Source organism: Schistocerca piceifrons, chromosome 5, assembly GCF_021461385.2.
Source record: "Schistocerca piceifrons isolate TAMUIC-IGC-003096 chromosome 5, iqSchPice1.1, whole genome shotgun sequence".
NCBI classification, from domain to species: domain Eukaryota; kingdom Metazoa; phylum Arthropoda; class Insecta; order Orthoptera; family Acrididae; genus Schistocerca; species Schistocerca piceifrons.
The window spans coordinates 479,504,183-479,522,391 of record NC_060142.1 but is presented as its reverse complement, the minus strand read 5'-3'; the positions used below and the strand labels follow the sequence as shown (position 1 = coordinate 479,522,391).

General features: G+C 40.3%; 1 long non-coding RNA gene across 1 annotated transcript in view; it reads left to right on the top strand.

Moving 5' to 3' along the window:
- LOC124797843 overlaps positions 1-15,744 on the top strand; it is a 92,252-nt gene extending 76,508 nt beyond the window's left edge. Inside the window, exon 3 of the long non-coding RNA XR_007016888.1 lies at positions 15,622-15,744. This is a non-coding gene — a long non-coding RNA (uncharacterized LOC124797843). The remainder of the gene's footprint in view (positions 1-15,621) is intronic.
- The last annotated feature ends 2,465 nt before the right edge of the window (positions 15,745-18,209 follow it).

Sequence of the window (18,209 nt, the reverse complement as noted above, 5' to 3'; positions counted from 1 at the left end):
AACAAAAGGTATCATTATGTAACACTTCAGCAGTCAACAATCAGACATCATCTGACTGGGAAGAAATTACATGTGGTGTTCCCCAAGGTTCCATACTAGGTCCACTACTGTTTCTTGTGTATATTAATGTCCTGTCATCTGTTACATTACCAGATGACACGTTTGTCTTATTTGCAGATGATACAAAGATTGCAATAAATAGTAAATCAAATGTAAATTTAGAAATGGCAGGTAATCAAATTTTTACTGACATTAATAAGTGGTTCATAGCCAATTCACTGTCATTAAACTTTGAAAAGACCCACTATATGCAGTTCAGATCTTCCAAGAGATTTCCTTCTACTGTGTGTATAAAATATGATGACATGGAAGTAGGAGAATTTGAAAGTGTAAAATTCTTGGGATTACAACTTTATAATAAATTCAGTTGGGAGCAATATACTAACGAACTGCTAAAGCGCCTAAACAAGTCTGTGTTTACAATGTGAATGATGTCAGACATAGGAGATATAAATATAAAAAACTCGCATATTTTGCTTATTTTCACTCCATTATGTCATATGGTATCATATTTTGAGGTAACTCCACAAACCGGGAAAAACATTTTAGAGTACAGGCAGCATATAATAAGAGTAGTGTGTAGTGTAAATCCAATAACATCATGTCGAAACCTATTCAAAGAATTGGACATACTAACCACAGCTTCTCAGTATATTTATTCCTTAATGAAGTTTGTTGTAAATAATACATCTCTTTCTCCAACTAACTGCTTAATACGCAGCATCAATACTAGGAATAAGAACAATATACATAAATATTTAAAATCACTTACTCTTGCCCAGATAGGAGTCCAGTATTCATCAACGCATATTTTCAATAAGTGACCTGCAACTATTAAGAGTTTAGTTTGAGACAAGGCACAATTTAAACATAATTTAAAATAATTTTTGGTGGCCAACTCCTTCTATTCCATCCATGAATTTCTCAACAAGTGCAGTAGATCATTTTAATGAAATTTATTATACTTTAATTTTTGACGATACTTGGTTGTAACAGACAAGTAACTACCTACCGCGTGAATGATGGATGTATGGAAAGCAGATGTAAGTCTTATGTCTGTAAACAGTGGAAGTTTAATTTTAAATCTTGTACGTAATTTGACTGTTCTTAACTGAGGATCATTAAAATGAATAATTTATTTCAATTTTTGACAACACTTAGTTGTTATAGCCAAGTAACTGGCTACTGTGTGATTGATGGATTTAATGAAAGCAGATGTAAGTATTAAACATGTAAATATTAGAAGTTTAATTTTAATTCATGTACATAATTTTACTGTTTATTTACTGAGGATCATAAAAAATTATGAAGTTCTAGTTTTTCTAATTACATTTTTGTGATGTGTTTATCTGACATGTTCCACACCCGAGAGGATCCCCTATGGAATGAATAATTAATCGAATCTAATCTAATCTCTGAACTGGCCCATAGATCTTTCTCAGAATTTTCCTCTCTTGCTTTTCCATTTCCTTTATTTTCGTTCTTTCCCTGATTACTGTCGTTTCTGGGGCTTACAAGGCTTCTGGTAAGACTACTGTTTTGTAATGTCTTAATTTGGCATTATCGCAAATACTTCTTTTGTTGTAATGGTTCCATGTAAGTCTGTAAGCATTTTGTAGCATTGCAACTCTTTCTTCATTGGCTTTCGAGTTTAGTCCTGTTTTCTGTATAATCTCACCCAGGTATTTGAAACTTTCTACTTGCGCTATCTTTCCATACTTCGTTACCAGTGGGTTTCTGTCTGTGGATTTTGTTTCTGTGTACTGGGTTTTTTCATACGAAATTTGTAGTCCTGTTCTGGCTGCGACTTCATATAGTGTCTCTAGGGCTTCTTTGGCTTCCTTTCTGTTATTTGTTATGATGGCTATATGATTGGCAAACGCCAGATATTTTATGTTGACAATTCTAGTTTTGTGTCTCCCTATCTTTACCCCATTGACTCCTTTGTCCCATGTCCTGATTTTCTCTAAAACTGCGTTAATTAAATTGGGTGACAGGCCATCTCCCTGTCTCACTCCTGTCTTGATTTCCAACGGTTCCGAGATCTCTGCAATGAACTTCGCTTTGGATTTAGTATTTGTTAATGTTTTCTGGATTAGTTTTCTGGTCTTGTTGTCTATCTTCATTTCTTCCAGTGTACTGAAAAGTGTTTCTCTGTCTATGGAATCGTAGGCCTTCTTGAAATCAACAAATGTTATTGTGGTGTTCCCGGACTTTCGCGTTGTTAATATTGTTCTCAGACACCAGATCTGTTCACTGCAAGATCTTCCCTTCCCGAACCCTGCCTGGTATTCTCAGATCTGTGGATCTATCCCAGGTTCTAAGCGATTTAACAGAGATTTGGATAGAATTTTGTATGTCACAGGCAGTAACGAAATTCCTAAATAGTTATTAGGGTCTGTTTTGTCTCCTTTCTCGTGGGGTGGATGTGTTAGGGCTGACTTCCATTCTTCTGGCACCTTTCCGTTTCTCAGGTGTTTTTGATTATTCTGTGTATTTTCGGTGTAATGTTTACATGGTCTAATTTCCATATTTCTGCAATCAGTCCATCTTCTCCTGGTGCTCTGTTATATATCAATGATTTTATTATTTTCAAAATTTCTTCATATGTTGTGGGTTCAGAGTCCTGGCTAGGTTCCAGTTTTGTAAACTGTAATCTCTGCTTTGGTTCATCACAGCTGAGTAATGTGTCAGCGTATCGAGCTAATATTTCACAATTTTTCTTCGATTTTGCCTCCAGTGTTCCATCTTGTCTTTTGAACCATAAGCTTGGAGGTTGATATCCTGTCACATTTTCTCGGAATATTCTGTAAAAATTCCGTGTGTTGTTTCTGGTGAAGTCCTATTCTATCTCCTTCAACCTGCTGTATTCATAACCTCTTTTTTCTCTGCAGATTATTTTTTAAGTGTTTTTCTGTATCCTGTTGAATTCTTCCCATTTTTCTTGTGTTCTATTGCCTTTAAATTTTTTCGAGGACTGTATTCTGTCTTCTATGGCTCTGTCGCAAGTCATGTTCCACCATCACTGTTCCCTTTTTCTCGGTGGTTGCCCCAATGTTATCAGTTCTCTGATTTTTTCTGACAGTTCTGTCCAGTTGTTGCTGTTGATTTTCGTAATTTCTTCTATTATTTCTTTCTTGTTTAGTTGCAGGTACTGGGATCTGTTCTGAAAGGTCTGTTGGTTCTCTTGATTTGTATGTTGGGTATAAATTTTGCTTTGATTTGGAGAAGGTGATGATCAGACTCAAAGATGTGAAATAATATTCTCTCATGACAACTGATCGAAATTGGTTTTAATACTTGTTATTTCCCTCATAGATTTGAATGTATAATATAGCATACTATAGGCAACTGAGCCTGGTTATTGTCCACAGCTATGCAGTTCGGCAATGTGGACTTTGTCTGCCTGTTCCCTGCTGCTGTGCATGTGCAGTTCTCATCTCCCCACACTTCCTTTCCGCTACACCTCTATGCGCAGATGTGCTGTGCTAGGTGATGTGGGATATAGTTGCTCTGGACACAGCAGTAAATCAGCATACACATCATGCAAACTAACAGGGTATGTGAATTCTACCTCCACCACCGTTATGGCAATCAGGTATCTGATATATCTCGAATCAAGGGATGCATTGAACCTGTCACCGACCTGTGGGCTATTCATCTTGGCCTGTCCATGGACATCCCCCGCCCAAATTGGTCAATAGTTCAACGCTGCATTTCGTTTTCTTGAGCATTGTGTCCCAAGGCAACCCAGGTGCTGTTTAATAAAAGGAGGAATCCAGAGAATATGTAGTCATCCATAGATTCTGGAATTTCTCGAAAACATCCACAAGCAAGCACACGTCTGTGTCCGTGTAGAGCTGTGCGTACTCTTCTAAATAAGCAAGCACACGTCTGTGTCCGTATAGAGCTGTGCGTACTCTTCTAAATTGGAGATGCTGAATTCTCGCCAGACATTCATGGCTTGCTCATACTCGCAACTGTTATGGCATCGCCTGTAAGATTACTGGAGAATGCATCTATCTCGGATAGCCTGGTTTCGTTGAGTTTTGCCACAGTATCCAAACACTCATATGGGGAAAGAAACTTTTGCCCACCGGGAAATGCAACTCTAGTGATATGCGTATCATACCAAGATAGAGTTTCAACGAGTTTCTCGAGTGATGCCTGCATGAAATGAAGTATGTCAAGGAAGCGGAGCATAAGTCTTTGCATCATTCGTTTGCAGGATGAAATACGAGTATATTTCTCAACGCTCTCAGGCAGAATGCTGATCTGATCTTTCTCCATGCAAAAATCAGCCAAGTGCTCAACAAGAAAGTAAGCGTCATACCCACTTAAATTATAAAAGGAAACGGATATGTGCCATAGTAACTAGTCCTTCAAATTGGACATATTGCAAGCTGCACCATGGAACTTCTCTGTAATATGATAGTAGTCCCATGAGGACTTTCCGCTGTTCTAATGGCCGCCCATAAATATGACAGTCAACCGAGTTATTATACAAATATTCAGTCTCCACCGATTTGGTCATGGGTATGTTGTTGCTGTAAAGTTTATCAACCTCCTATGAAAGTTTTTGGAGCTCAATGAGCAGCCAAACCGCGGGACTATCCCTGGCATAAGATTTGTAGCGGTTCAAACTTGAATCATAGGACGTTACAATTTGGTACACTGTCACATACAGTGTGTGTTTTTCTGCAAAGACGGTGTGTCAGACTTTAGAGTCACCGTCACAGTGGTTCAGAGGAATCGGTGTTCACTACAAATGGGCATCGCTCCTGATGGTGAGCATGTTTAAGCGTTGTGAATTTGTCTTCCTCAGTAGGCATAATAACACGTATTGGATCCTTGAAAGTGCCATCTATTAGATGTGCTGCTAATAATTTGTCTGAGGAAAAATATTCAGACTCCTTAAGCAAATATACTCTACATGACAATCTGTTGACAGTTGGGAGGAAAGGAGCTGGGATATGTCTTTGATCCGAACATAATGATAATTACCTTTTCCTTATGTTTCCCGTTGGAGATTAAGAGGATGTTTACTTGCATATTACACTCACTAGAAAACTTTGAGAAATGGAGGAGGCTGATGATTGTATGTTTATTCTGCTCATCTGACTTGCTTTTCTTCTCCAGGGTATAAACATGAACCGATGTTCTGGTATTCTGCACCTCAAATTTAGGTATGTCCTGGTCCTTGACAGGGACCTCAATATCATCAAAGCATTTCTGAACGTCAAGGCATCTACTGTATCAAGATCTACACTCTGGATGTGCCTTATAATTTCTCTCGCAAGCCAGGATTGACCATGGAAAACAAGCCTGAAAGTTTTGATTTTGGACATTAATACATCTTTACTTATCATGTGTATGTTTAGGAAGCACCTGTGATGTAGGGGGAGTGTCATTGGTTGGTAATCAACACGTCCTCAGTCCCGGGTTCGAAACCCAACATCGCTTAAATTTTGATAAGTAGTCAACATTGAGGCCAAAGACTTCAGGCACACGAAGTCACCCTCATTCTACCAACGGCCTTGTCAAAGAGACCAGAGGAGTGGACAGAGGTTCAGGACACTCTCTTGTGCTTGGGTTGGGAAACAGACCCTAAAAGCGGAAGAATCAGCAACTATCAGCGGCATGAGGACGCAGAAGGTAATGGAAACCACTGCATAAAAGACACATAACGTGTATCTACAGGACTTGTGGCCAGTAACTGAAAAAGTGTCATGATGGTCTCTCCACTGGTAAAAGATTCTGGAATAGTCCCCCATTCGGATCTCAGGGAGGGGACTGCCAAAGGGGAGGTGAACATGAGGAAAGGATTGAATAACCAACTAAAGGAAGGTTAACTATATATGAGTCAGGGCGTGGAAAGTCAGAAGGTTGAACATGGTAGGGAAGCTAGAAAATCTGAAGGGGGAATGCAAAGGCTCAATCTAGATACAGGAGAGGTCAGTGTTGTGAAATGAAAAGAAGACAAGGATTTCTTTTGGTGAGTATAGGATAATATCAACAGCAGCAGAAAATGGTATAATGGGATAAGTATTCGTTATGAATGGGAAGGTAGTGCAGAGAGTGTGTTGTTGTGTGTCCACAGCTCGTGGTCGTGCGGTAGTGTTCTCGCTTCCCATGCCCGGGTTCCCGGGCTCGATTCCTGGTGGGGTCAGGGATTTTCTCTGCCTCGTGATGACTGGGTATTGTGTGCTGTCCTTAGGTTAGTTAAGTTCTAGGGGACTGATGACCATAGATGTTTAGTCCCATAGTGCTCAGAGCCATTTTTGTTGTTGTGAACAGTTCACTGAGAGGGTTGTTGTTATCAGAATCGACAGCAAACCAATACCAACAACGATATTACATGCCAACGTCGCAAGCTGAAGTCAAAGAGATAGAGAAAATATATGAGAATCTTCAAAGGGTAATACAGTACATAAAGGGAGGTGCAAATCTTATTGTCATGGGGGAATGGAATGCAATAGTAGGGGAAGGAGTAGAAGAAAAGGTTACATGAGATTATGGTCTTGGTATAAGGAATAAGAGAGGAGAAAGACTAATTGAGTTGGAAAAGGCTGGGTGATATGGGAAGATTTCAGTTATATTACATCATGGTCAGACAGAGGTTCCGGAACCAGATTCTGGATAGCAAGGCATATCCAGGAGCATATACAGATTCAGATTACAATGTAGTGGTGTTGAAGCGTTGGCTGCCATTTAAGAGATTAGTCAGGAAGAATCAATATGCAAATAAGTAGGATATGGCAGGTACTAAGGAATAACGAGATACACTTAAATTTTCTAAGGCTGTAGATACAGCAATAAAGAATAGCTTGGTAGGCAGTACGGCATAAGAGGAATGGACATCTCTAAAAAGCAGTCAAAGAAGTTGGAAAGAAAAATGTAGGTACAAAGAAGGCGACTGTAAAGAAACCATGGGTAACAGAAGTAGTATTTCAGTTGATAGATGAAAGAAGGAAGTGAAAAATGTTCAGGGAAATACAGGAGTAAAGAAATACAATTCACTGAGGAACGAAATAAATATGAAGTGCAGGGAAGCTAATGCATGAAAAATGCTGCATGAAAAATGTGAACGAATCGAAAAAGAAATTATTGTTGGAAGGACTGACTGAGCATATAGGAAAGCCAAATAACTTTCGGTGAAATTAAAAGCAATGGTGGTAACATTAAGAGTACAATGGGAATTCCAATTTTCAATACACAGGAAAGAGCAGATAAATGGAAAGCATACATTGAAGGCCTCTATGAGGGTAAGGTTTGTCTGACGTGATAGAGGAAGAAACTGGAGTTAATTTAGAAGAGATAGATGATCCAGTATCAGAATCAGATTTTAAGAGAGCTTTGGAGGACCTAAGAACAAACAAAGCAATAGGGAGAGATAACATTCCACCAGAATTTCTAAAGTCATTGGGGGAAGTGACAACAAAACGGCTATTCACGTTGGTGCGCCGGATGTATGAGTTTGGCGACATACGGTTTGACTTTCGGAAAGATATCATCCACACAGTTCCGAATCTACAAGAGCTAAGAAATGCGAAAATTATTCCACAATCAGCTTAAGGGCTCATGCACCCAAGTTGTTGACAAGAATAATTTACAGAAGAATGGGAAATAAAATTGAGGATGTGTTAGAATACGATCAGTTTGGCTTTAGAAAAGGTAAAGGTGCCAGAGAGGCAATTCTGACGTTTCGATTGATAATGGAAACAAGACTAAAGGAAAATCAAGACAAGTTCATAGCATCTATCGACCTGGAAAAAGCGTTCGACAATGTAAAATGCTGCAAGATGTTCAAAATTCTGAGAAAAATGGGGTTAAGCTATAGGGAGGGACGAGTAATATACATTATGTGCAAAAGCCAAGAGGAAATAATAAGAGTGGATGACAAAGAACGAAGTACTCGCATTAAAAAGGGTGTAGGATGGGTATGTAGTCTTTCACCCCTTCTGTTCAGTCTCTATATATCGAAAAAGCAATAATGGAAATAAAAGAAAAGTTCAGAAGTGGAATTATAATTCAAGGTGAGAAAATATCAATGATACAAATCGCTGATGACCTTGCTATCCTGAGTGAAAGTGAAGAATAATTACGTGATATACTGAATGGAATGAATAGTCTAATGAGTACACGATATGGACTGAGAGTAAATCAAAGAAAGACAAAATTATGAGAAGTAGCAGAAATGACAACAGCGCGAAACTTAACATCAGGACTGATGGTCATGAAGCAGATGAAATTAAGTAATTCTACTACCTACGCACCAGAATAACCAATGATGGATGGAGCATGGAGATTAAAAGCAGACTAGCACTGGCAAAAAAGGAATTCCTGGCCAAGAGATGTCTACTAGTATCAAACATAGGCCTTAATTTGAGGAATAAATTTCTGAAAATTTATGTTTGGAGCACAGCATTGTATGGTCTTGAAACATGGACTATAGTAAAACTGGGATAGAAGAGAACGAGATTTTCACTCTGCAGCGGAGTGTGTGCTGATATGAAACTTCCTGGCAGATTAAAACTGTGTGCCGGACCGAGACTCGAACTCGGGACCTTTGCCTTTCGTGGGCAAGTGTTCTACCATCAAGCACGACTCACACCCCTTTCTCACAGCTTCACTTCCGCCAGTACCTCGTCTCCTACTTTCCAAACTTCACAGAAGCTCTCCTGCAAACCTTGCAGAACTAGCGCTTCTGGAAGAAAGGATATTGCGGAGACATGGCTTAGCCACAGCCTGGGGGATGTTTCCAGAGTGAGATTTTCACTCTGCAGCGGATAGAAGAGAATTGAAGCATCTGAGATGTGGTGCTACAGATAAATGTTAAAAATTAGGTGGACTGATAAGGTAAGGAAAGAGGAGGTTCTGCACAGAATCAAAGAGGAAAGTAATATGTTAAAATACTGACAAGGAGAAGGGACAGGATGATAGAACACCTGTTAAAACATCAGGGAATGACTTCCATGGTACTAGAGGGAGCTGTAGAGGGCTAAAACCGTAGAGGAAGACAGAGATTGGAATACATCTAGCAAATAATTGAGGACATAGGTTGCAAGTGCTACTCTAAGATGAAGATGTTGGCATAGGAGAGGAATTTGTGGTGAGCCACATAAAAAAAATTAGGAAGCTCTATATAGCTAGACCCACCATTTACTGGATCATAGACATGCGCATGGATGTCCTTGTGTAGTATTCTGCTGAGTGCTTTAGCTGACCCTATAACTTCCATCTTGAAAAACTGGTACAGTATAGCTCTCAGGGCGGATACACGAAACCACTCGGTGATTGATGTGGTTTGCATTATCAAGCCATTATCCCCCCCAAAGATAATGAAGACTCATCTCTTCACTACCAGAAACAACTTTTTGTGGGTGGGTGGGGAGGGGGGGGGGCAGGGGAGAGTGACAGTACGATGCACAGCACAGCACCACATTTAATCGTGGGTTACTGTGGATCATTAACGACATTCAGGACAGGAAGTCACACTCTTAGAAACGCAACAGTGTCAGAGTGCCCTCCTACCAGATTCTCGATTCTCGTGAATGAGATTCGCTCCTCATAGATGTCTGCAATCACCGAGTATTCTAACTGTGGTATGGTGATGCTGACCTGATGTCCTTTACTAAAAGGACGGCAGAGTGATATGCTGTTAGGCTCATTATCATTAACCTATCAGTAAAACTGTGTCTAGGAATCGAAGCCGACGACTGCATCCACCTGGTGAATGATGGCTTGGGGAGGAGGTGCCTGCTGGGGGAGGATTGGTATGTGCTGAGCTCACATACCATTTGTTGCTGGTGAGGACAATCAGTCTGAGCTGGAGTAAGAGGATACTGCAGCAGTGAGGTCCAATAGGATCACCCAAGTTGATGCTGATGCTGCTGGATGCTGGAGCGTTCATTTCTGTCCACCTGAGGGTTGGGAGATCGTTGCTGTTCCTCTCCATCTTACTGAACCATCCATGGATGCCAGAAGATATGCAATGGTGTGCAACAGCGCCACCTGGGGCGGTGTTGTGAACTATGTCAGTTGGTTTCTGGACTTCAAGGTGAACACGCAGAATTTGCTATTCCTGCCAATAAATTTGAATTTCCCACCATTTTGAATTTCCTGTCAGAAATTTAATTTCTTGGCATTTCCAGAGGTGGGGTGGGGGTTGGAGGGGGAAGGGAGGGACGGTCAGGGAGAAGGGACCCACATGCCAGATGGGGAAAACCCATGATGTTATTAGAGTGTGGGCATGCCCCTTAATGTATGCAACCCACAGTAACAAATTGTCTCAGAACGTAGTTAATTCTACTACTTAGATCGTCAAAGTTCCGATAATGAGTGGAGAGCCCTGCCAAACGATCTCGATTGGGGAGGGATCCAGTGGCCTGGGGTAGCTTTTGGCAAAAACGAAATCAGACAAAAGAAACTCTTGCCTTGTGTGAGTGAGCATTATATTGCTGAAATGAAAACTTGCGATCGTATGAAGGGTGACAAAACATGACGTAGAATAAAGTCGATGTACATCTGTGCTGTAAGGGTGCCGCAAATGACAAGGGTCCTGTTATGAAAAGAAATGGCATCCCAGACCATCACCTCTCGCTGTCGGGCTGTATAGCAGCCGACAGTCAGGCGTGTATCGCACCGCTGTACACGGAATACCCAGACATGTCTTCAGTCTGAAGTCTGAAGGACTGGAGTGGAACTGTCTTCAGGATAAGTCTCGTTTCGGAATGAGCCCTGATTACCAGAATTTCCGACCCATTCATATAATTCCTTCGTGGTGCGTCTTTTCTGACTTAAGCATGTATATTCAATCATGTCATCTTTGGATTTGACAACCTCGGAAATGTTCTGTTATAAGGTCGAAGCATCCAAATAGACTATACTTCATAAAACCGATTTTAGGGATTGGTCAGATTTTATGCAACAATTTAAGAACAAATCCTAGTCAGAATGTGAACAGCAGAAGTTTACATTCGAGTTACAAGATCCAAGCCCTTACAATGGGCGATGGAGCAGGAGTACAAAATACTTCGAATGGCATTTAAATAAGAGTAAATTGATAACGAATACTCTGAGGGGCGTTAACTTCTGCTCACAGAAATATTCTTTGAGAGGGAAGTAACTAACCTTCGAAACATGTTGCAAAAACTGTAATAGAGAGAAACAGAGTTTAACATAGTCCATAGTTGCTATACAGATACTGTTCAAAGCGTAACAAGCAATCAAAAGACTATTTTGCTCAATTACAAGTGACCAAAGGAGGTAGTGAAACAACCCTACCGAAAGGCAATTCGATGAAAGGGTTTGGAGATGGAAAAAATGAAAGGTCTATGTTGGGTGGATCGCTTCTTATGTTCTGTGTATTCCATACCAGGAAAAAGAGAGAACTGACACAGAGCATAAACGAGAGAATCATGTGTTTCATGTGCGGAAGTAAGATCAAATACAATGGGTTAATATGTTAGTCACTTATTTAAATGATGAGTGGACCTGGGTTTCGGATCATTTGGGAAATCTAATACTGGTGGGATACGTGATTACCAGTGAATTAAGACTGAATGAACTTTCACATTGAAGTACAAGTGGGATTGTGGATCATTTGGGAAATGCAATACTAGAATGATACGTGATTATTAGGGTATTATGTCTGAATGAACTCCCACATTTTAGTAAAGGTTCATCCCCTTTAGATATAACGCGTAATAAGAGAACCGTTATTATGGGCATCTTCATGGCCTCTGGAGGAAGGAGCGAATTGGCAGGTACAGCCTGAAGTAGTACAAAATAACTTAATACAGAATGCTGAGAGGAGACTTGAAGATACAAACAGGAAGCTAGGAAACCAGTCTACCAAGAAGGAGACTTAGTCTTAGCCAAATCACATCCCAGAAGCTATAAAAGTGAGAAGGAATGCAAGAAGTTTTTTTACTCTTATGAAGGAATGCTGGTAGTGGAATGGATGTCTCATCCAAAACTCTTGTTACTAAAAGCGCCAGTATCAGAAGTTATTAAACATATATATGGTGTAGAGCAGATTTAACCATTTCTCAACAAGTAAGTGTACAAAGCATACCCCTTGCAGAAGGTCCAATAAAATTATTCATAGATTTATGTCAGCTGACTACCAATAGTTACAAGCAGCCTGCCCAGCTAGCCAAGCGGTCTAATGCGCTGCTTCCTGAGCGGGAAGGCGTGCCAGTCCTCAGCATGAATCCACCTGGCGGATTAGTGTCGAGGTCGAGTGTAATGGCCACCCTGAGGATGGTTTTTAAGGCAGTTTTCCATCTGCCTTGGCGAATGTGGGCTGGGAACCCTTATTCCACCTCAGTTAGACTATGTTGGCGATTGCTGCGCAAATGCTGTCTCCTTGTACGCATACACCATGATTACTCTACCAGGCAAACATTTGGGGTTACACTTGTCTGGTATGAGACATTCCCAGGGGGGGGGGGGTCCACTGGAGGACGAACTGCACAATAACCCTGGGTTTGGTGTGGGGTGGTGGCGGGGTGGTTGGAACACTGTGGCCTGTTGTAGGGTTGTGAACCACTGAGGGCTACAGTGGACGAAGCCTCTCCAGCATTTCTAGGTCCACAGTTTCAATACACAATACACAATACTTGTTACTAATCTAAGCAACTAGAGCAAAGAGAGGGAGAACCGATTTTCCATAGTGGTTGATGACAGAGGACAACTATGAAAGGAAAGAAGAATGATCTGAAAGCCATTAATCACAAATAAGCATTAAGTGATAAACTGAAAAGGTAATAGAATGGAGTAGTGTGATTACAAAGCATACACAGGTGCAAATTCGTAAGGTAAGGAATGCCTGAGGGATCTGTTCTAAAAAGTACCTGAATGTGGAATTAGTTATTTTAGCAAAACGAAAAGGTCCTCGTTCGACGTGCCCTCATCTGTGCTCCCTCATCGGCTTCGAGAAAATGCGACGTTCATCTCACCATGTCCTCTTCTCGATGCTAACGGTGTCCCGTCTGAATTTGTTTCATATTCTGTTGCGTTCGCGCTTGGCTCGTCCTTGCAATCCTATGCGTTTACTCGCTTTCGATTCTTCAGCAGCTACTCGTCTTGCAAAACTTGCAACTGTCTTGGCGCTCTCTGCCGTCTTCTTAGCATCATGTGCAATCTTTAAACCTTTCATTGCTTTGGTGTTTACTTTCCGTAGGTTTTCCTGGAGTTTATTTGCCCATGACTTGTGTTCCTCTCGCTTCTGATTTACCTGAGCCCCGATATTTTTTATGTCCATCCTCGTCTCGTTAATTTTCTCCTCCATTCCTTTTACTTCATTAATCTTTACCTCCATTCCTTTTAGTCCAGCCTTTAGTCTATCAAGTTTCTTCTACATTCCCATTACAAATGCCACTAGACTGATGTCCTTTTCGTTTGCCTCAGTATCGTAATCGTCCGAACTCATACATGATTTCTGTGGTGTGTCGCTTCATTGCATTCTGATACCGCCCTGTCTTCTCTGTCCGGATTTCTAATAAGCACCTCTGCATCGATATGTTGTGGTACTCTCACATCTTATGTCACAATCAAGCTGACACTGTTTGTCCCCTCAAGAAAACCATATCGCTTTCGTCTCCCTGATTTCCTTGTTGTACGACCTCGTTGTTGCTAATACCGTTCAACAGCAACGCCTCCCTACGTTCAAACTGTGCCTCAACCGTTTCATTGCGCTCTTCTTCCATGACGTATGCTTTATTCTCCCGCTCCAGGTCTAATTGTCTAGCCCTATTTCTCGTTATCATTCAAATTATCTATCAACAACAAACTTTAATTATCCGTGTAATACATGGCAACCGTATTATCTAACTCACAAAATTTACGAAGTACAATACAATGACAATAGTACATGATATTCAGAATCAAAAACAACCAAACACAAAGAAAATACAATAGTAAACACCACAAAAATAATACAACGCCTTTAGCAACGACGGGAGAACGGTCGACAAATGACACAGAAGTCGATGACACAAATGCACTTTAAATTAAAAAAAATAAACACATAAACAACACAATCAAAGCATTAATTATCTACAGCATATTAATGAACCACATTTTTCTTTTTCTTTTGTTTTAATTTCCTCATAATGTGGACCTGTAAGGGAAGTAGTCAAACTGACAGCATCACAGAAGTGCCAAGGACTTGGATCCTGGCAGCAGTTCGCCAGTTGAAGGCCTTCAACTTACGTTTCAAATCTAGACTTTAATAGTAAAATGGGATGGTACTGTTAATGAGAACTCAGGGAGAAGTTGTGATCTAAATGACAAAAGATTTATTCATCCTTATCATCACTAGACAACACAAATGACTAAAGAAACGTCGCACAAACATTTTTATTTGACGAACGATTTCACTAACATGGGGGTCTATGGTGGACAAAGTGATCAGTTGGGGATCGACACACGACACTAACCGGAACGCTAATCGCTTTATCTGACTTCATACACGTGAATCCGGGTTATGGCACAAAACTACACCACCATCAAGCGTCTATATTCGATCATTCCAAAAATGAAAATATGGTTCGAAAGAACAGGGTGCTGAGGAACATATATTGGAGCCCTACGCCGTAGCAACGAATACTTTAGCCTCCTGGTGGTCAGGGCGGCACACCACGATGCGTTCGGCAACTGAGGTCATGGACGGCCGCAATCTGTTATTAATGTCGCGCGCCCGAAAAATACAAATACGCGCTATCGCGTTCGCTTAAATCGGAAGACAGGTACTTTCCTATGAGCCTTCTCGGAGCTAGTCAGTCTACTTGAACGCGGCTGCCTCCCGACCGGCACCAACTAACTTGCCTGCACAATAAGACTGCGGAACTCGGCCGTCCGGAAATGCCTCCCCCATGTTCCACAGAAGAAACGCGCTTCCCTCGGCCAACCATCACCGTGCGCTTTTACTGCAGTCGTTTAAATCGGCACCTTATTCCTTTGAATGCAGGTAAAGCTTACCGTTATTCCTTCCATAGAGCACGCAAGCAAGAGCATTAACTACTGCCCATCATCGTCATGATGTATGAAGTCAAAATTGCAATAAAGATCATATTCCCTAAGAACATCAAGCAGCGTAACACTGGAACACAAGTGAGAGTGCCTTGCAATCTCTCAATCTTTTCACATGAATCACCTGAATACATATAACAGTTCCGCTAACGCACTGCACTTTTATATCTTGTGTACACAATGCTATCACCATCTGCCTATGTGTGTATCGCTAGTCCTTAACTTTGTCACCTCAATGCAATCACTATAGATAAACCAGAGACTGTCATAAGTCTTTTTTAAAAAAGCAAAAAGGGATAGTATGAGCCTTACTACCTGCCAAACTGGGCCAGCAAGTGGGGAATCTAGTGTAACCAAATACCAAGATTATTACTCCAAGACTCCTAACAATTAAACATATGTTGTATGCATTCCAAAATCATAATGTCAGATTTTTAAAGAGATTATTCTTGACGTCATTTGTGTGTTTATAAAATTGGAACTGTATTTAAATGGTTTGTTTTGTATCTGTTTCCATGGGAGAGCGCAGTAACACAACGATGGCATCATCTTCAGTGCAGTCGCCAAGCAGAGAGCTTACCGATATTGTCCACCAAGTGAACACTGTTGCACAGTACAAGATCCTGTCAGCGTGTGTTATCACCCTCTGATTTAAATCAAATAAATACATTTAATTTCATGTAACAAACAAAAATAGGACGATCACTGTTGTAAAGGAAAATGTAATGGTAGCTATTTCAGTTCTTGTTTTGACTGCTTATGATCAACATCGATGTTATTGTAAAGACTGTGTTCAAATAAAATATCTCTGTGGAAGTGGAAAATTGTTTAATTGTCTATCAAGATTTCTAAAGTGGATGTTTATGTGGTAATGGTAGATGGAATTTACATCTGACTTCCTCAGAATTGAGTTTTGTTGAGAACACTAGAATAATTGCTGTTTGAAGTGACTCAGTTATCGATATCTAAAGGCAAAAACAGAGATAATAGATCAACTGTCAACTTTTGGAAAACCGTGGGACTTTCATGAAGTTGATGTTACGCAAATGATTGAATTTTTGCCTCTCTCTACTTTCAAGCTTGCAGAAGGTTAATTTAACTAATTTTACATAATTAAATTCATAGTGGTGCCTGCTCTGGAAAAGAAGTCAGGGAACATAAGCTAAATTCTTATATTATCTGATTTAAAATTCATCAACTGTTTGCTAGATATGACATTTACTGATGTTATCTGTTTAAATAATAATATCTTAAAAAGGGGGGTGTGGCTCTGTAGAATCTGGGCAGGCTCTTCCATTACAGGAATTTTATTGTCCACAAATCATTGTCTTACAGATGCTGCTTTGTATATGGGTCTATGAACTGTTCATTTACTGTACACTCTACATAATGCTGTAAAATATGTTTACTTTCTACCCAATTTTAATTTAGCTAAGCGTCTTAAGGGCATCACATTCTAATCACTAAAAACTTCCCAATACTGAAACATCACCTCTTCTGTACTTCACTGTTGGCACTACACATGATGGCAGGTAATGTGCTCCAGGCATTCACCAAACCCAAACACATTCATCGGGTTACCACAGAGTATAACATGATTCATCACTCTTGATTACTTGCTTCCAGTTATCCACTGTCCAATGGCATCGTTCTTCATGTCAACTCAATCGTGATGTACCACTGACTACTGAAATGCTTATGAGGAGCTGCTCGACCAGTGTATTCCAGTCTTTTTAACTCAATATGCACAGTCATTGTTGAAGCTGGACTTCTGGTAACACTTTGGAATTTTAAGTGATTCCTTCTCCTAATTTTATTCGATTTTTCTCACTCACACTCCATAATTACTGATGCAGCTGCTCATCAGTAAATGACGTCTGCCTGGTCTTACGCTTAATGGAGCACGTTATCATGATTTCATACGGGATACTCTACCTGTGCTGCTAGAACATGTGCCTTTACAAGTACGACACAACATGTGGTTCATGCGCGATGGAGCTCCTGCACATTTCAGTCGAAGTGTTCGTACGCTTCTCAACAACAGATTCGGTGACCGATGGATTGGTAGAGGCGGACCAATTCCATGGCCTCCACACTCTCCTTACCTCAACCCTCTTGACTTTCATTTATGGGGGCATTTGAAAGCTCTTGTCTACGCAACCCCGGTACCAAATGTAGAGATTCTTCGTGCTCGTATTGTGGACGGCTGTGATACAATACACCATTCTCCAGGGCTGCATCAGCGCATCAGGGATTCCATGTGATGGAGGGTGGATGCATGTATCCTCGCTAACGGAGGACATTTTGAACATTTCCTGTAACAAAGTGTTTGAAGTCACGCTGGTACATTCTGTTGCTGTGTGTTTCCATTCCATGATTAATGTGATTTGAAGAGAAGTAATAAAATGAGCTCTAACATGGAAAGTAAGCGTTTCCGGACACATGTCCACATAACATATTTTCTTTCTTTGTGTGTGAGGAATGTTTCCTGAAAGTTTGGCCGTACATTTTTGTAACACCCTGTATATATATTTGTGTATATGTATATATATATACACACACATATATATACACATACATATATATATGTATATATGTGTATATATATATATATGTATATATATATATATATATGTGTATATATGTGCTACAGCTGTTTTTCTAGACTTCCCTTTCCTAAATCCATGCCATGCTTCATTCAGGATATTTTTGTTTTCCTTTTTTGAAATTTATAACTTTGTATTTAGTAGCTATTTCTACAATTTTTGTGAAGGTGTATATAATTGCTATAGGTCTGTAGTTTCCAGGATTACCCTTGTCACTGCCTTTGGAAACTGGCATTACTTTATTCTGTTTTAGACATGTGGGGAACAGTCCCTCCTCCATTACCAAATTTAATAGGAACATCAGAGTCTTAACTAGATACTGTGAGCAGTGTTTGATTAATTTTGCAGATATTCTACACTATGTGATCAAAATTATCCGGACACCCCAAAAACATACGTTTTTCATATTAAGTGCATTGTGCTGCCACCTACTGCCAGGTACTCCATATCAGTGTCCTCACTAGTCATTAGACACTGTGATAGAACAGGATGGGTCACTCTGCA